The sequence below is a fragment of the Hemiscyllium ocellatum genome, chromosome 7 (genome assembly GCF_020745735.1).
Source record: "Hemiscyllium ocellatum isolate sHemOce1 chromosome 7, sHemOce1.pat.X.cur, whole genome shotgun sequence".
In the NCBI taxonomy this organism is placed as follows: Eukaryota; Metazoa; Chordata; class Chondrichthyes; order Orectolobiformes; family Hemiscylliidae; genus Hemiscyllium; species Hemiscyllium ocellatum.
The window spans coordinates 123073583-123093794 of NC_083407.1; the positions used below are offsets into that span (position 1 = coordinate 123073583).

The 20212-nt window shown below is 44.5% G+C and overlaps 1 long non-coding RNA gene across 1 annotated transcript in view; it reads left to right on the forward strand.

Annotated features, from left to right (window-relative positions):
• Nucleotides 1–1000: 1000 nt before the first annotated feature.
• LOC132817607 (uncharacterized) overlaps nucleotides 1001–20212 on the forward strand; it is a 41042-nt gene continuing 21830 nt past the window's right edge. The window contains exons 1-4 of the long non-coding RNA XR_009644901.1: nucleotides 1001–1098; nucleotides 7188–7401; nucleotides 12446–12553; nucleotides 15627–15735. This is a non-coding gene — a long non-coding RNA (uncharacterized LOC132817607). The remainder of the gene's footprint in view (nucleotides 1099–7187; nucleotides 7402–12445; nucleotides 12554–15626; nucleotides 15736–20212) is intronic.

Consider the following 20212-nt stretch of genomic DNA (forward strand, 5'->3'; position numbering starts at 1 on the left):
AGGACAGAAGGGGAGCTGAGAGAGGAGGAGAGCTGCTGGTTGTGATTGGGTGAAACATCACAGCAGGGACTGAGAGAGGAGATTCCTGCGGGACCGCCCAGTGACGCTGTGTTCATGGAATTCATCAATAACAATGGGGCTTCCCTTTCCTCTGATTGTTCTACAGACCCCACAAGCCCCGCCCTCCTGCTCCTTGACCTTCACAACATGGCGGCCCAGAGCGCTCCCTCTTCCCTCATAAAAATGGCGGCCGTGACCCTGGGCCCCTTCCCCGATCAGAGACCGCCACCTCCTTCCCCGGGCCTGGAGGGGCTTTTTTGTTTTTTTTTAACCTGTATCCCGCACTTGTGAATTCTCTCCGCTCCTTTCTCCCAGCGAGGCTCCCACACCCCGGCTCTGAGCGCCGCTCTCTGAAGCCGATCGCAGCCGCTGCCGGAGAAAGCTGCTCCATGTCTCTCTCCCTGTCCTGATCAATGTGACACTGCGCATGCGCTACATAGGAACCAAACTGCGCGTGCGTCTGAGGTTAGCGGTGTTTATAGAGAATATTCATATCTCCACAGAATCATGGGTGAAATAGACATCATTAACAAATTTATTGTCGAGATAGAGACATAGAAATGTCTAGCATGCAAACAGATTGTTTGGTCTAACTTAACCATACTGGCCAGGTTTGTAAATTATCAATTGTTCTGGGAGTGTGAAAATAAGTTTCTTACTCTAGTTGTGTGAATCGATTGGAAATATGTCCGTTATCAGATTTACATTTCAACTACTTCTTAAAATCTCACATTGATTTATGAGAGAGGTTTAATGCCCCACTATGGAGTGAGAATGATCACAATCGTGCAAAACAGGTTGCTTTCTTACTAATTATTCCCCGAGAATGCATTGGCCCCGCCCCTCACTCACTCTGGTTGGCGGACGGGCCTCTGTTCGGTCCTTCAGTTCCGCCCCTTCCTCCCAATTGCAGAGTTGATTCAGGCGGAACTCAGCAGGCTGAAGAACAAGGGAAGTGAGAACTGATGCCTTGTGTTGCGGTGAAAATATCCCGAATCTTGGACGGAGAGACCTGAGTTCAATTCGCAGCTGGTGCAGGTGTGTGTAATAACAACTTTGAACAGGTTCATAGGGAAAAACAAGGGAAGTCAGGAACAGATTAAAAACAATAGAAAATGCATACAATGTCGTGGGGCTCTCAATGCGAGATGATTTTAATCTTTACCAAGTGTCTCAGGACCCCAGTGGGTCCCAGTACAGACTGTTCCACTCCTTAGTGCACAGCCAGATACCACGATCGTGGGGTGAAGTGTTGTGGTGGGATATGGAGGTGCTTTTCTGCAACACCCTCAGTTTTGGAGGTGAAAATAGATGAGAAGGAGCAGGGTTTTGTATGCAGTTACCTGTTCCCCTCCTGTTGCAGCATCTTATTATTGCCCTAGCTCTACCTTGTACATGTTTGGTAGAGAACAGTGACATTTCGTAAGCCCACAATACAAGATCCGTCACTCTGTTTAGGACAGCAGAAATCTCTTGTAGCACAATAGTCATAGGACAATACAGCGCAGAACAGGCCCTTCGGTCCTTGATGTTGTGCCAACCTGTGAACTGTTCTCAGCTCGTGCCCGTATACTATTCTAAAATCACCCATGTGCTTATCTAAGGATTGTTTAAATCTTCCTGATGTGGCTGAGTTGTCTACATTAGCAGGTAGTACATTCCACACCCTTACCACTCTCTCTCTGAGTAAAGAACCTGCCTCTGACATCTGTCTTAAATCTATCACTCCTCATTTGCTCTTATGCCCCCTCGTGCACACTGACATAATCATCCTAGAAAAAGACTTCCACTGTCTACCCTATCTAAGCCTCTGATCATCTTGTATGTCTCTATCAAATCCCCTCTTAGCCTTCTTCTTGCCAAGGAGAATAGGTTCAAGTCTCTCAGCCTTTCCTCATAAGACCTTCCCTCCAGACTAGACAACATCCTGGTTAATCTCCTCTACACCTTTTCCAAATCCTCCACGTCCTTCCCAAAATATGGGCACCAGAACTGCACACAATATTCCAAGTATGGCCGCACCAGCATTTTGTATATTTGCAGCATGATATTGCGGCTCTGGAACTCAATTACTCTATGAATAAAACTTAACACACCGTATGCCGTCTCAACAGTACTATCCACCTGGGTGGCAACTTTCAGAGATCCATGTACATGGACTCCAACATCCCTCTGCACATCCACACTACAAAGAATATTTCCATTGACCCAGTACTCTGCCTTCCGGTTATTCTTCTCAAAGTGCATCACCTCATATTTAGCTGCATTGAACTCCATTTGCCACCTCTCAGCCCAAGTGTGCAGTTTTTCTATTTCCCCCTGCAACCTGTAACACTCTTCTGCACTGTCCACTACTCCACCGACTTTAGTGTCATCAGCAAATTTACTAATCCATCCACCTATACCTGCGTCTAAGTCATTTCTAAAAAATGACAAACAGCTGTGGTCCCAAAACAGATCTTTATGGCACACCACTAGTAACTGGACTCCAGGTTGAATATTTTCCATCAACCACCACTCGCTGTCTTCCTTTAGAAAGCCAGTTTCTAATCCAAACTGCTAAATCACCCTCAATTCCATGCCTCTGCATTTTCTCCAACAGCCTACCATGTGGAACCTTATCAAAGACTTTACTGAAGTCCATGTATACCACGTCAATTGCCCTACCCTCATCTACATGCTTGGTCACCTTCTCAAAAAACTCTGAGGTTCACAAGACACGAACTGCCCTTGATGAAACCATGTTGATTATCTGAAACTAAATTGTTGTTTGCAAGATGATTATAAATCTTATCTCTTATAATCCTTTCCAAAACCCTTCCTACAACAGAAGTCAGACTCACTGGTGTATAATTATCTGAGTAATCTCTACTGCCCTTCTTGAACAAAGGCACAACATTTGGAATTCTCCAGTCCTCTGGTACCAAATCTGTAGACAATGACGACTCAAATATCAAAGCCAAATTCTCTGATCTATCTTCCCAGTGAATCCTCGAATAAGTCCCATCCGGCCTAGGGGACTTGTCTACTTTCACTCCTCCTAGGATTGATAACACCTGTTTCTAACTAATCTCGATCCTTTCTAGTCTTAAATATCGTACCACATTCTTCTCCTCTACAATAGTCTCCTTTTCCTGAGTGAAAACCAATGACAAATGTTCGTTAGCACCTCTCCAATCTCCACAGGGTACACACTCAACTTCCCACTTCTGTCTTTGATTGGACCGATTCCTACCCTAATCATCATTTTATTCCTCACATACCTATAGAAAGCTTTAGGGTTCTACTTTATTCTATTTGCTAAAGACTGCTCGTGTCCTCTCTTTGCTCTTCATAACTCTCTCTTTAAATCCTTCCTAGCTGATCTGTAACTCTCCATCTCCTCATCTGAATCATCTTGCCTCATCAACACATAAGCCTCCTTCTTCTTCTTCACAAGAGATGCAATTTCTGTAGTAAACTACGGTTCCCTTATCTTATCACTTCCTCCCTGCCTGACAGAGACATACCTGTCAAGGACATGCAATATCTGTTCCTTAAACCAGCTCCACATTTTCATTGTCTGCATCCCCTGCATTTTGCTACCACATTCTATGCATCCTAATTCCTGCCTAATCGCATTATAATTGTCCTTGCCCCATTGATAACTCTTGCCTGTGGCATGCACCTGTCCCTTTCCATCGCTAAACTAAACGTATCTGAATTGTGGTCACTCGCTCCAAAGTGCTCACCTAAAACTAAATCAAACATCTGGTCTGGTTCATTACCAAGCACCAGATCCAATATGGCCTCCCCTGTTGTTGGCCCTTCGACATACTGTATCAGGAAACCCTCCTGTACACACTGGACAAAAATTGATCATCCAACGTACGCGAGTTATAGCATTCCCAGTCAATGTTGGGGAAGCTGAAGTCCCCCATAATGCCCACCCTGGTACTTTTGCTCTTACCCAGAATAATTTTGCTAATCCTCTCCTCCACTTCCCTGGAACTCTGTGGAGGCCTATAAAAAAACTCCAAGCAGTGTGTCCTCTCCTCTCCTGATTCTAACCTCAGCCCACACTACCTCAGGAGGCGAGTCCTCATCAAAAGTACTCTCAGCCACCGTTATACTATCCTCGACTAATATGACTTGCATGAACCCATTGCAGTGATTCAAACTCCATGAGGCAGCCATACTCTCTATGACAGACAGACTCAGTCTGGAACCTCCTCTGTCCTTAAGACCTTATACACTGCCTGCACTCCTCCATTTCCCCTTTGCATGTTCCCTTTCCAACCCACCCCACCTGCATCACTCCAATTGGAGCTGTCAAGAGCAGCAATCTGTCAAATAGCCTCCCTAATCTTTTCTATCCTCCTTTAAGATTTTTTTTTAATCATTCTCTTTAATCAATGTTTTGATCATCCATGAAGCACCTTAGGAGATTTGCCATTGTGAAAGATTCCATACAATGCAAATAGTTGTTGTTTTTGCCGTACATTAGGAGAAACAGGAATGACGCATTCAAAATTCTACCAAGATAATCACTGATAGGTGTAGTGTGCAGGCCACCAAATAATAACATCACATTGGGATGGGCAATAAACAAAGAAATAACTAATGCCTGTAAAAATGGTACAGTTATTATCATGGGTGATTTTAATCTACATGTAAATTGGTCAAACCAGCTCAGTCAGGATAGCTTTGAGGAGTTCATTAAATTTATCTGTGATATTTTACTTGAAGAGTATGAAATGGATCTACAACGGAGCAAGCTAACCAAGATCTGGCCCTCTGCAATGAGACAGGAATAATTAGTGATCTCAGAGTTAGGAATCCTCTCGGAAGAAGTGATCACTGTATAGTTGAATTTAATACATATGGAGAGTGTGAAGATAAAATCTAATACCTGGGTCCTGTGCTTGGACATGGGGAACTACAATAGAATGAGGGAGAACCTGGATAATGTAGACTGGAAACAAAGATTTTATGGTGGGACAGTTGATGAGCAGTGGAGGATTTTCAAAGACATTTTACAAAGTCCTCAGCAAAGGTATATTCCAGAGAAGGACTGTAAGAAAAGGTGTTCTCTGCGATGGGTATCTAAGGAAAGTGATCAAATTGAAAGGCATACAAAGTGGCCAAAACCAGCATGAAACTAGAACTGGGAAAACTTTAAAGGTCAACAGAAAGCCACAGAAGAGCTACAAAGAAATATAAGATAGAACATGAGAAAAATAAACTAGCATAGACTACAAAGACAGATAGCAAACGTTTCTATAAACATACATAATGAGAAAAGAGTGGCTAAAGTAAATGTTGGTCCTTCGGAAAAAGAGAAGGAGCATTTAGTTATGGGATGTCACAGTGGAAGACATAATATCTTTCCAGTAAATAACAAAGAGACAAAGGTAGGTGAGGATTTGGAACCTATAATTATTACAGAACAGCTAGTTTTGGACTGTTGGAGGTAATTGAGCTAATAATAGAAAATTCTCTTGGCCGTGACAGAATGTATCCCAGGAGAAATAGCAAATGCACTGACAGTAATTTTCCAAAATTCACTGGACTTTGTGGCAGTCCCAGCAGATTGGAAAGCAGCAAAAGTGACACCACTATTTTTAATAGGAGGTGGACAAAAGATGGGTAATTATACCCTAGATAGCTTCTTCTCTGTAGTGGGAAAGATGTTTTGATCTATTATCAAGGAAGAAATAGCAGGGACTCGATAGAAATTATCCCATTGGTCATGCTTAACAAATCTTTTGGAATTCTATGAAGACATTTCGAGCAAGGTGGACAACGGGAAACCAGTGGATACTGTGAACCTGGATTTCCAAAAGACCTTCAACAAGGTGCTGTTCAAGAGAATGTTGCATAATATAAGGGGGCATGGCATTAGGGGTATAGTATTAGCATGGATAGAAGATTGGTTGACTAACAGGAAGCAAAGTCTGGGGATAAATGCATATTATCCTGGCTGGCAATCAGTGACTAGTGGTGTGCCTCAGGGATCAGTGTTGGGACTGCGAATCTTTAGAATTGATACAGATGATTTGGAGTTGGGGACCACATGTAGGGTGTCAAAGTTTGCATATGACACTAAGATGAGTAGCAGGACAAAGTGTGTGGAGGACTGTGAAACTTTGCAGACGAACATAGATACATTGATTGAGTGGGCAATGGTCGGTCATATGGAATATAATGTTCATAAATATAATGTCATACTGTTTGGTTGGAGTAAATTAAAAACAGATTATTACTTGAATTTTAAAAAGTTGCATTATTTGCTAAGCAGAGGTACCTGAGTATCCTTCTGCATGAAGGTTGGTCACCAGGTATAACAATCAATTCAGAAAGCAAATGCAATTTTGTCCTTCTTTGCTGAAGGGATTGTGTTTAAAAGCAGAAGTTATGTTCCAGCTGTATTGGGTGCTGGTGAGACCACACCTGGAGTACTCCATGTAGTTTTTATCTCCTTCGTTGAGGAAGGATGGACTGGTACTAGAGTGGGTGTAGAGGAGGTTAACACGGTTGATTTCAGAGTTGAGGGGGTTGGTTTAACAGAAACTGAGTAGATTGGGATTATACTCATTGGAATTCAGAAGAATGGAAACATATAAAATAATGAATGAAATGGATAAAATAGAAGTAGGGAGGATGTTTCCACTGGCAGGTGAATCTAGGACAAGAGGGCATCGACTCAAGATTAGAGGCAGCAAATTTAGGACTGAATTGAGAAGGAACTTCTTAACCTCACTGGAATTCATTGCCCAGGGAAGTAGTTGCTGCTAGTTCAGTAAACGTTTTTAAAGCTAAGGTAGCTTTTTTCAAAAAAGAAATAATTAATTAAAGAATACGGTGAGAACTTGGGTAAATGGTTCTGCGTCCACGAAATGATCAGCCATGATCGTATTGAATGGCAGAGCAAACTCAAAGGGCAGGATGGCCTTCTCCTGTACCTAGTTCTTATGTTATACATTCCTCCCTCACTCGTGACTTGGAGGTGCTGGTGTTGGATTGGGATGGACAAAATTAAAATTCACAGAACAACAGGTTTATTTGGAAGCACTAGTGCTGCTGCTGCTTCATCAGGTGGTTGTGTGTTTTTAACTTTGTCCCTCACTGTTGAACCTTATGAACAGCAACAAAAGCCACGAAGCAGTGCGCATGCTCCACCCAACAACGGTACCAGGATAATTGATGTCAGCGGCGGACCAATGGAAGGACAGGGGCGGGGCTGGAGGACCTGCGGGGCTGTTGGCCCTCCGACCAATCAGTGAATGAGAGGCGGGACCTGATTATACCACGTGATCGTCCTCGCGGACAGCGCGGCTGTGCGGGTGGAGAGAGCTGTCGGTAAGGAAAGAAATAAACAGCAGGAAGCGGGAGGGAAATGGTGTTGGTCCGGGCTGAGAGGTTTTACAAACATTTGGTGCACATCGGAAAATACTAATTTGAAACTTACAGTCTCGTTTTTGCAGTAAACCGGAAAATGCCTCATTTCGCGATTGACTCGAGTCAGTGCCGCCATCTTTATTCGGGGCAACGATTCACTGGACACGTGCAGCCGCCATCTTTGTAGGGGGCAAAGTTCAGAGGGGTGTATGTGCAGCTCTCCCTGATAGAGAGTCATAGGGCAGGATTTACACAGAGCACATTCACACACAGGGAAATGGATTTTTGTTTTTCTGTGGAATTGTTCCGTCATTCATTTAAATGATTTGGATGTGAATAGAGGCGATACAGTTAGTAAGTTTGCAGGTGACACCAAGATTGTTGGTATTGTGGTCAGTGATAAAGGTTGTCTCAGAATACAATGGGATATTGATCAGATGGGCCAATGGGCTGCGGAGTGGCAGATAGGGTTTAATTTAGATAAATGTGAGGTGCTGCATTTTAGAAAAGCAAATCCGAGCAGGACTCACACTGGATTGTAAGGTCTTGGAGAGTCTTGCTGAACAAAGAGACTTTGGAATGCAGGTTTACAGTTCCTTGAAAGTAGAGTCACAGGATAGTGAAGGCGGCATTGGGTATGCTTCCCTTTATTAGTCAGAGCGCTGACTAAGGGAGCTGACAGGACATTGGTTAGGCCACTATTGGAATATTGTGTGCAATTCTGGTCTCCCTCTTATCAGAAGGAGGCACTGAAACTTGAAAGGTTTGAGAATTGATTTTCAAGGATGTTGCCAGGGTTGGAGGATTTGAGTTGCAGGGAGAGACATTATAGGCTGGGGCCATTTTCCCTTGGAGTGTCATAGGCTGAGGTGTAATTTTGAAGAGATTTATATAATCGTGAGGGGCATGGATAGCGTAAATAGAGAAGGTGTTTACCCTGGGGTGGTGAAGCCCAGAACTAGAGGATATAGGTTTACGGTATGAGGGGAAAATTCAACAGGAGCCTAAAGGGCAACAAAAATTGTAACATTTCAAAGGCACTTGAATAGGAAGGGTTCAGAGGGATGTCGGCCAAGTGCTGGCAAATGGTAATGAATTAGGTTCGAATATCTGGTTGGCATAGGCTGGTTGGACTGAAGAGTCTATTTTGGTGCTAGACATCTCTGACTGTGGGATCATAAACGTGGACACTGCTCTGATTCGCCTCTGAGCTCCTTGATGTCCACTTGTTCATTATCTAGCTTCCTCAGTCTCTGAGTGTATTTTTGCTCTGTTTAGTATTTTACTATTACATTCACAGACCTTTCTGTAAATGAATTGTCCACTGCTGCCTGGCTCCTGGCCATATTACAGAGGAGGTAGTACTGGATGTCTTAAATCGTAGCAAGGTGGATAAATCTCTGGGACCTGTTAAGGTGTATCCCAGACATTTGTGGAAAGCTAGGAAAGTGATGGCAGTGCCCCTCCCTGAGATATTTATATTGTCATTGGTGACAGGTGAGGTGCTGGAAGACCTGTGCCATTATTTAAAAAGGTGGTAAGGAAAGGCCAGGGAACAAGAGAACAGTGAGCCTGAAGTCTGTGGCAGACAAGTTGTTGGAATGGATTCTGAGGGACAGGATTTACATATATTTGAAAAGACGAGGAATGATTAGGGATAGTTAACGTGGCTTTGTGTGTGGGAAGTTTTTTCTGTCTAACTTGATTGAGTTTTTTTTTTGAAGACGTGACAAAGATGATTGATGAAGGCAGACTGTGGACTTTGTCTATATGGACACTGAATGATGTTCCCCAAAGCAGACTAGTTAGCAAGGTTAGATAACATGGAATGTTGGGAGAACTAGCCATTTGGATAAAAAAACTGGCTTGAAGGTAGGAGGCAGAGGGTGGTGAAAGAGGATTGCTTTGTGGACTGGAGGCCTGTGAGCAGCAGTGTGCTGCAGAAATGGATATTGGGTTTACAGAAGACACCAATATTGGAGGTGTAGTGGACAATGAAGAAAATTAGTTCAGAATGCAACAGGATCTTGACCAGATGGGCCTTTGGGGCGAGGAATGGCAGACTGGGTTCAATTTAGACAAATGTAAGCTGTTAGATTTTGGAAAGGCAAATCAGGGCAGGACTTATACACTTAATGGTAAAGTCCTTGGGAATGTTGCTGAACAGAGAGACCATGGAGAGCAGGTTCATTGTTCCTTGAAAGTAGAGATGCAGGTAGGCAGGGTAGTGAAGGTAGTGTTTCGTATATTTATATTTATTGGTCAATGCATTGAGGACAGAAGCTGGGACGTCAAATAGTGGCTGGACAGGACATTGATGAAGCCATTTCAGGAATTATGTTTTAATTTCAAAATTCCCTATTCTGGAAAGGATGTTGTGAATCTTGCAAGAGTTCAGACAAGATTTACAATGACTTTGCTAGGGTTGGAGGATTTGGGCTACAGGGAGAGGCTGAATAGGCCAGGGTTAATTTCCCTGGAGAATCAAAGACTGAAAGGTGACTTCATGGAGATTTATAAAATCATGAGGGACATGTATAGGTGAACAGCCAGGGTCTTTTCCCCCCAGGTTAGGTGGGTTCAAAACAAAATCGCATGGGCTTAAGTTGAGAGGGCAAAGATTTAAAACGGATCTAAGGGGCAAAGTTTTCAAGCTGTGTGGGGTGTGTGTGTGGACTGAGCTGCCAGATGATGTAGTGGAGGCTGATACAATTACAACATTTGAAAGGCATCCGATTGGGTACATGAATAGGAAGGGTTTCCAGTGCTACGGACCAATAGCTGGCAAATGGGGCTTCATTTGCTGAGGATTCCTAGTTGGCATGGACAAATTGGACCAAAGATCTGTTTCTGTGCTGTACATCTCTATGACACTTTGTTCCTCTTTTGTGGAGAGCTAGCAGAAGCACAGATAATTGTCCTTGGATCTGAGAAGGTTAAGCAGTGATCTTGACCAAGTGCAGATTTGTTTCTGGGATATTTTAATTTGCAGAGAGAGGGGAATTGTTAACAATGTCACAATTTTAGTGACTATTTTCAGGTAATTGGTAAATAATATGTGAACATTATTTTATTCAGTAAGTTCTGAGCATCTGGAACAGTCTGAATGGCAGCTGGACCCACACTCAGCAGTTATTCATAAACAGATTTGGAATTTTACTTTTTAAGGGAAGATTTGGGGGGCTATGGGCAAATGGGAAGGGAATTGGAACAGATTTGCAGCATCTCCAGAGGGAGAGAGTACAGCCCAAATGGGCTGAATAGCCCCCAGCCCCTGTGCTCTGTGACACTGCCCCATTGACTGTGAATGTTGAAGCTCATTCGAGGGCAGAGAGAGGGAGGATCCCACCACTCCCCTCACAATGGGCCCTGAATGCTTGATGTCAGCACAGCCCAATAGGGGGCAGAGGGCAGTACTGGAGGACCAGATCATACCAGTTTGTCCTCCAACCAATCTGAGTGAATGAGGGCATCCTCAAGGCTGGAACTAAAGATAGGTGTATCGCAGAGATTTGAGAAACTGGAGGACATGAATTAGGGAGCGTTCTGTGGCTGGTGAGGAATTATATAAATAAGGAAGAGTTGTGAAGCTGGATGAGGTGATAGTGATCGGGAGATTTGTGAAATCGGAATTTAGAGTTAGTGAGGATTAGTCATAATGTTATACAGCAAGGAAACAGGCCCTGTGATCCAACCAGTCCATGCCAAACATAATTCCAAACTGAACTAATTGTATCTGCCTCCGCTTAGTCCACATCCATCCAAATATTTCCTATTTATGTACGTATCTAAATTGTAATTGTATTCACAGCTACCACTTTCTCTGGAAGTTCATTCCACACAGGCTCGTGTGTTATAGTGACAGGCAGCTGGAAACTCGGGCTGTGTTTTTGCAGCAGAACGTAGATCATCAGTCGCCATTTCCGCCACCTCCACTGAGATGCTGCCAGACACAGGTTCCCGTCCCCTCCATTAACAGCTATGCACCCTCCCCAGCCAGGTCATATTCCACTCCTTTGTCTTTCCAAATGTTCCTGTCTCTCTCTGGGTCCTGTCCCTGCCTATTATTTACTCTTTAACCCCTATCTCCTGCAGTACAAAGATCTGCAGGTTAGTTGAATTGGCCAAGCTAAATTTCCCATAACGCTCAGGGATGTGTAGGTTAGCTGCATTAGTCAGGAGAAATATACAGTAATAGGGTATATTTTTATATTTTTAAATACCATTCGGAGGGACGCTGTGGACTTTTTGGGCCGAATAGCCTGTTTCCACACTCAGGATTCTAATTTTCCCAGCTCCCATCAGTTCTGAGGAAGGGCCACTGGACAGATTTCTGTTCCCAGATGCTGCCAGACCTGCTGAGCTTTCCCAGCACCTCCTGCTTGTTGTTCCTGATTGACACCATCCATCCACCTTCCGTGTTTGATTCAGGCAGGGGGAGGATCCCACCACTGACCTCACAATGGGGTCCAGCTGATTGATGGCAGCTTCGGACCAATAGGAAAAGGTGGTGGGACTGGTGGATGAAGTGATAAAGATGGTCATCCAAACAATGGGAGTGAATGAGGGGCGTGGCCAGTGGGATGACACGTCACCAGTAACTCCGCCTGTGCAGTGTCACGTGACTCGGCCGTTGGTGAGTGTGGGACAGGCAAACAGGGAAGGGGAGAGTGGCCTCGGAGACAGGGAGATAATGAGTCACTTTAGACTGCGAAGTTTTAATTACACTCTGTGCGGTAAGTCTGAATTAGAAACTCTTTCCCGCGTTTGCAGCAGATGGGAAAATGGCTGCGGCCCTCAGGTGGTGATAGGTCCTGGGACATGGGCTCCATCTTTATTGGGGGCAAGGTACAGTGAGGGGCATGGACATGTCCTCTTCCAAGGATGGGGGTGTGTGTGATTTGAAGAGAGGCATTTACACATCAAGCACATACCAAGAGAAAAGTATGTCTTTATATTCTACCTGCACTGACTGTGAGTTTTGTTTTGTGAATTTGTTTCATAGGATATTAAATCAGAATAATTGAGGCTAGGAACTCAAAAGCAAGTTTTTACAGTCAATGGAGTCATCGGGATCTGAATATCATTTGCATTTGACTGTGGACGGAGAAAGGTTTGTCAGTTCTCTTTGTGGGAAAATATCTCCAATATTTTTGTTTAGCAGAAAGATGTACAAATTCGTGTTTGGATCACCCTTTGGGTGTGTGCTCTGTTCTGGACCCTCCAGCTGAGGAAGGAGATATTCGCCTGAGAGGGAGCACAGATTTATCCAAATTACACCTCGTCGCTTTGTAAGAACTCTCAGATTTAGACCCAATCACCCACTTCATGATGTTAAGCTGTTAGCGTCATATTTTCAATTAACTGCAAACTTCCCATTAAAAGTCCTTTTGGACTCAAATTCCAGTACCTTTTCAAGTGGAATGTTCCAGCTTCTGACAACTGTCTGTTCATTCAGAAACTGGTGACGTCCATGTTGACTCTGGGGTTACAAAGGGCTGAATCAAAAGATAAGATGCTGTCCCTGAACACCCATTGAGATGCGTTGGAACAGTACAGGAGGCTGAGGGCAGTGTAGGTGTGAGCAGACAGTGAAAATGACAGGGCTGCACTGTGAGGGCTGCTTGGCTCAATGAGTGTGTTTTGGAGTTGGGTGTAAACAAACTGATGTGAGACAGGGGGAAGATGAAACTAAAACTCAGTTTTAGTTCAGGCCGTTCAGAAATTCACATGGTCCTAATGTGAACAGCCAGTTTTTAAGTGAAACCTGCGGAGTATTTGTTAACAGTTTTTAATGTATTTTTCCTGAGGGCAGTTGAGAGCTAACCACATTGCTGTGGGTCTGGAGTCACATGTAGGCCAGACCAGGTGAGGATGACAGTTTCCTTCCCTACAGGACATGAGTGAACCAGATGGGTTTTCTAACAATCGGCAATAGTTTCATGGTCATCACTCGCCTTTTCATTCTCGATTGTATTGGATGCCGATGCTGCCATGTTGGGATTCTAACCCTAATTCTTGGAACATTGCACATGTCACTCATCTTGCAGGAATACCATTAAGCCATTGCCTCCCTTTTTAGCAATGTTTAAAAGAGAGTTCCATCATTCTACGTGTACAATGTGAGATAAAATACTGCAATGTCCACGTGTCAGCCTCTCCAAAGGGTCAATCAACAGAAATTTGTTTGGGGGTGAAATATTTCACTTTTGTTTGGGGTTTACCAAACAAAAATGAATCCAAATAAAAATCTAATGTCCCGACATGTATGAAGCCAGAGAGGGATTATAGAGACAGGGAGGGTTGTGGGGCCAGAGGGGGACTGTTGTCCAAACATCACTGTGGTGTACATGGACTGCAGCATTTCAGGGAGGCGGTTAACCACCACTTTCTCCAAGATAAGTAAAGGTGGCCAATAAATACTGGTCTGGGCAGCAAAGGGAACCCCCAGTGAATAAAACCAAGCAGTGACCTCTCTGAGCTGACTTGCTGTGAAGTTAAAAACCTCTCTGAAAATGGAGTGGGCAGAGAAGAGAAACAGTGACATTTCACAGCTGCCCTCAGAGAGACCTCACCCTTGGAAGTATCAGAGCCGGGGATCAGCTCAGTGAGTTTCAGTCTCTTCAAACATCAATCTTAGTTAGTTTTATTTTATTAAATCTACAATAGTGAGTAAGGTGAGGATTTCTTTTTAATGTCTTACGGTCTCTTGATTGAAAGTTTAAGATATAAAACGTAAGCAATAAGTTATTCTCGGGCAGTATTTTTTGAGCAGTAAGACTGTGCCTTTGACTTGGTCTGTAGGTTGTTAAGGCGGAGAGATGGCCTGTTGTAGAGTGGCCTACTGTTCCTGTCGGGTGCGGAAGATTAGGGAGAGTTTCAATGAACCTGATGATTTGTCTGCAAGAAGTGCGATTGCAAATCCTATTGGATCACATGGATTTGTGGAGGAGTGATTAAAGGCAGTGAGGAATTGACAGGAGCCGGGGAGTGTGATAGGCGGCAGTCTCAGGATACTGCAGATACAGTCAGGTAGGTGGGTTACCTCCAGAAAAGCTAGGAGGGTTAGGTAGGTACTGCAGGAGTCTCCTGTGGCTATCCCCATCTCAGACAAGTGTACTGTTTTGGAAAATGTAGGTGGTAATAGACTTTCAGGGGAAAGTAGCACTGACAGCCAAGTTACTGGGACTGAGACTGGCTTCTAACATAATGTGAGGTGTATCCAGTTCCACACGATCGATGGTGATAGAGGACTCTCTCGTCAGGGGCACAGTCTGCGTTTCTGCAGCTGACAGTGAGAGATCAGAATGGGGTGGTGCTGCCCTGGTGCCAGTGTCAAGGATATCTCTCAGAGGGAGCAGAACATTCTCAAAGGGGAAAATAACCAGTGGGAGGACATTGTACATTGGTACCAATGACATAGGAAGGGGAAAGCATGGGGTCCTGAGGAGCAGGGAGATTTGCTAGTGCCACTCGGGAGGCATTAAACCAGTGAGGGAGTCGGGGTAATCCTAAAGAGATAGTGAGAAAAGAGGTGAGTCTGAGGCTGGTACTGTTCACCAGATCAGACTGTCAAGGCAGGCAAGAGCAAGCTACAGAATGAGGTGGGACGGACCAGTTACACTGCATTTATTTCAGTGCAAGAGACCTGACAGGTCAGGCAGGTGGGCTCAGGGTATGGTTTTGAACATGTGACTGGGATATTACAGCAATTACAGAGGCAGCACTCAGGGATGGATAGGACTAGCAGCTTAACGTTCCAGGGTATAGATGCTATAGCAAGGGGACAACAGAGCAGGGGGAGAGGTGTTTTTGATTAGGGATAACATTATGGCTGGGCTTCGGGAGGATATTCCTGGGAGTACATCCAGGCAAGTTATTTGGGTGGTACTGAGAAATAAGAAAGGGGTGACCATCTTACTGGGATTGTATTATAGACTCTCTCCCAATAGTCAGCGGGGAATTGAGACACAATTTTACCGGCAGACCTCAGTTATCTGTAAAAATATAGTTGCAATGATAAGGGGTTTTAACTTTACCAACATGGCCTCGGAGTGCTGTAGTGTTAAGGGCTTGGATGGAAATGTATTTGTTCAGTGTGTACGAGAACATTTCTGATTGAGTTTGTAGGATGTACCTACTAGAGAAGGAACAAAACCTGACCTGTTTCCTTTATTCATTCACAGGATGAGGCTGTCACTGTCTCGGCCAGCATTTATTGCTGCGTTTACCCAGTGGGCAGTTAAGAGTCAACCACGTTGTTATAGGTCTGGAGTCCCATGCAGACCAGACCAGGTAAGGATGGCATTTTCCTTCCCTCAAGGTCATGAGTGAACCACATGGGTTTTTTCAACAATTGACAATGGATTCCTTGTCGTCACTAGATTATTTTTTCCAGATATTTATTGAATTCACTTTCCCAAATCTGCCGTGATGGGATTCAAACCCAGGTCCCCAGAACATTATCTGGGTCTCTGGATTAACTGTCTAGTGATAATTTCACTCCATCATCACTGCCTCTTAGGAAATGAGGCAGGGTGAGTGACTGAGTTATCAGTGGGGCAGCACATCAGCACCAAAGATCCCACAGTATTGTGGCTCAGTGGTTAGCGCTGCTTCCTCAGCAACAGAGACCTGGGTTTGATTCCAGCCTCGGGCGACTGTCTGTGTTGGAGTTGGCACATTCTCCCCAGTGTTTGTGAAGGTTTCCTTCGGATATTCAAATTTACTCCTACAGTCGAAAGATGTGTAGGTTAGTTGGATGAACCATGTTAAATTTCCCATAGTGTCCAGATGCAGTATATGAGGTTTTGGGATGTGCAGGCAAATCTCTGCCTGATGTGAAAAGATCGTTTTGAGGTCCTGGACAGAGCTCAGTGAGGTGTGGCTGAACGTTTTACATTTCCCGTGGCGGTAAGGGAAGGTCAAAGGTGTGGAGCATGTGTTGGTGGGAGGGTGTGGACCTAACAAGGGAGGTGCAGAGGGAATGGTCTCTGGAACGCAGATAGCGGTGGGGAGGGAAATATGTCTATGGTGGGGTCTGACTTTAGGTAGCAGAAATAAGAGGTTAATGTGCTGTATCTGGAGATTAGTGGGGTGGAAGATGAAGACCGCAGGGCTGTATTCTTTATTGTGGCTGGAGGTGTGGGGTAAAGGCGGAGGTGCGGGAAGTGAAGTGTATGTGTTGGAGGGCATTGTTGATCAAGTCGGAGGAAAATTACGGTTCTTGAAGTAGGCTTTTCTGGGATGTCCTGGAATAGAATCCAAAGAGATTAAACGAATATATCACAGACAAAAGATTAACTGGACCAGAGAATAGGACTGCTTAAAGGTCAACAAGGCTATGGAATCACAGAGGGTGTGATATATATGTAAATATTTCACGTCATTTTTACTGGAGAAGTATATGGAAGCTCGAGAGTTTGGAGAAATAAACAGTGATAACTTGAAAAGTGTCCATGTTACAGAGGAGGTGGTACTGAGTGTCTTAAATCGCATCAAGGTGGATAAAGCCCTGGAACCTGATCAGGTGTATCCTGGAACTTTCTGGAAATCTGGGGAAGTGATTGTTGGGCCTCTCCTGAGGTATTTGTATCGTTGATAGCGACAGGTGAGGTGCCATTATTTTAAAAAAGGTGGTAAGGAGGGGCCATGGAACAAGAGAACAGTAAGCCTGAAGTCAGTGGCAGGCAAGTTGTTGGAAGGGATTCTGAGGGACAGATATCCATCTATTTGGAAAGGTAAGGAATGATCAGGGAGAGTCAATGTGGCTTTGTACATGCACAATTGTGTTTCACTAACTTGAGTGAGTGTTTTGAAGTGACAAAGAAAATTGATTAAGCCAGGCGGTGAATGTTGTTTATATGGACATTCAACAAGGTTCCACAAAGCAGACTGGTTAGCAGGGTTAGATCACATGGAATGCAGGGAGAGCCAGCCATTACAAAACTACCTTGAAGGTAGGAGACAGAGGATGGTGATGGAGGGTTGCTTTGCGGACTGGAGGCCTGTGAGCAGCAGTGTGCTGCAGGGATGGATATTGGGCCCTTAAATAAATGACTTGGATGTGAATATATGAGATATGGTCAGTAGGTTTACAGAAGACACCAAAATTGGAGGTGTAGTGGACAGTGAAGAAGGTTAGTTCAGAATACAACAGGATCTTGATCAGATGGGCCATTGGAGCAAGGAATTGCAGACTGAGTTCAAATTAGATAAATGTGAGCTGTTATATTTTGGAAAGGCAAATCAGGGCAGGACTTATGCACTTAATGGTAAACTCCTGGGGAACATTGCTGAACAATGGGACCTTGGAATGCAGGTTCATAGTTCCCTGAAAGTAGAGTCACAGGTAGGCAGGGGAGTGAATGCAGCATTTGGTACGGTCCCCGTTATTGGTCAATGCATTGAATGCAGCTGTTGTGATGTCATATTGTGGCTGGACAGGGCACTGATGAAGGCCCTTCTGGAATTCTGTTGTCAGTTCCAATCTCCCTGTTCTTGGAATAATGTTGAGAAACTTGAAAGGGTTCAGAAAACATTTGCAAGGACTTTCCTGGGGTTGGACGATTTGAGCTATTGGGAAAGGCTGAATAGGCTGGGACTATTTTCCCTGGAGATTTGGAGGCTGAGAGGTGATCTTATAAAGTCATGAAGGGCATGGATAAGGTGAGCAGTCAGGGACTTTTTCCCAAGTTCGGTGGCTCCAGAACGAGAGGGTACAGGCTTAAGGTGAGAGGGAAAAGATTTAAAGGGGATTTAAGGGGCATCGTGTTCATGTTGAGGGCATTGCAAGTATGGAATGAGCTGCCAGAGGAAGGGGTGGAGGCTAGTACAATTGCAGCATTTAAAAGGTGTCTGACTGGGTACTTGAAGAGGGAGGTTTTAGAGGGATAAGGGTGAACCGCTGGCAAATGGGACTCCATTAACGCTCTCCGTTAATGGTCAATGCATTGAATACAGAAGCTGGGACGTCATATTGTGGCTGGACAGGACGTTGATTAAGCCACTTCTGGAATTCTGTTTTCAGTTTGAATTTCCCTGTTCTGGGAAGGATGTTGTGAAATTTGAAAAGGTTTGGACAAGATTTACAAAAACGTTACCAGGATTGGAGGATTTGGGCTACAGGGAGGGGCTGAATAGGCTGGGGCTATTTTCTCTCATGAGTCAAAGACTGAGAGGTAACTTTATGGAGATTTATAAAAGCACCAGGCGCGTGGATAAGGTGAGCAGCTGGCATCCTTTTTCCTCAGGTTAGGTGGGTCCAAAACTAGAGCACATGGGTTTAAGTTGAGAGGGCAAAGATTTAAAAGGGATCGAACTGGCAACGTTTTCAAGCTGAGTGTGGTGTGTGTATGGGAGGGGCTACCAGATGAAGTAGTGGAGGCTGATAAAATCCCAACATTTAAAAGGCTTCCAATTGGGTACATGAATAGGAAGGGTTTTGATGGATACAGGCCAATAGATGGTAAATGGGAATCCATTAGTTTAGGATTCCTTGTTGGCACAGACGAATTGGACCGGAGGTCTGTTTCTTTGATCTTAATAAATTAAGATGCATTCCTCTCTTTTGTGCAGAGCTAGCTGAAGCACAGATAATTATCCTTGGAGCTGAGAAGGTGAAGCAGTGATTTTGACCTGGTGCCGATTTTGTTCCAAGGTCTTGAATTTGCAAAGAGAGAGAGGAATTGTTAACCCTGTCACAATTTTTAGTAACTACGTTCAAGTAATTGGCAAATAATACAAGGTGAAAATGTGAACACTATTTTACTCAGTAAGTTCTGAGCATCTGGAACAGTCTGAACGACACAGATTCAGCAGGTATTTTGAAACAGACTTGGAATTTTACTTTTTAAGGAAAGATTTGGGGGTAGTTGGGACAGATTTGCACCATCTACAGAGGGAGAGAGGACAGCCCCAATGGGCTGAATAGCCCCCAGCCCCAGTGCTCTGTGATACTGCCCCATTCACTGTGAATGATGAAGCACATCCCAGGGCAGGGAGAGGGAGGAGCCAACCACTCACCTCTCAATCGGCGCCGGCTTGATTGACGGCAGCTCCAGACCAATAGGAGGAGAGTCTGTGTGGTCCTGCAGCCAATGGGAGTGAATGAGGGGTGTGGCCAGCAAGACAACACCTGTCCATGAGCTGTGCAGGTGCAGTGTCACTGGGTGGGGGTGGGAGAGACAGCAGAGACTGGGACAGAGGCTGTTGGACCTGAATTACAGACTCCCGGTAAATTAAAACCAAAAGAACTGGGATGATGTAAATCAGAAACAACAACCAGGAGGTTCTGGAGAAGCTCAGCAGGTCTGGCAGCATCTGTGACAAGAAATCAGAGTTAACGTTTCAGATCCGGTGTCCCTTCCACAGAACCGATGTCACTGAGAAAAAAAAAAGTCCGTTTATGTGCAGAAGATAGTGTGGGGGGATGGGGGCAAGATAAAAGGAGTTAAGGTGGGGATAGAGTGAGAAGAGCGGTTGGATAAAGGAGTGGATAACGATCTGACTGGGGGAGGCTGATTAGCTGTTAATGGAGACTATTAGTGGCTAACCATAGGTAGTGTGTAATGACAGGCTATGTAATAACAAGGCCTGGTGTGTGGGGTGGGGCTCTAGGGCGCAAGGACGTGGGAGACTTAGGACCTAAAATTAATGAATTCAGTTTTAAGGTCAGAGGCCTGAAGGGTCCCCCAAGTACAAAATGAGGTTTGTTCTTCCAGCTTACGTTAAAGTTTGGCGCAGGAGAAGTACAGCCGGTCAGACAGTATCC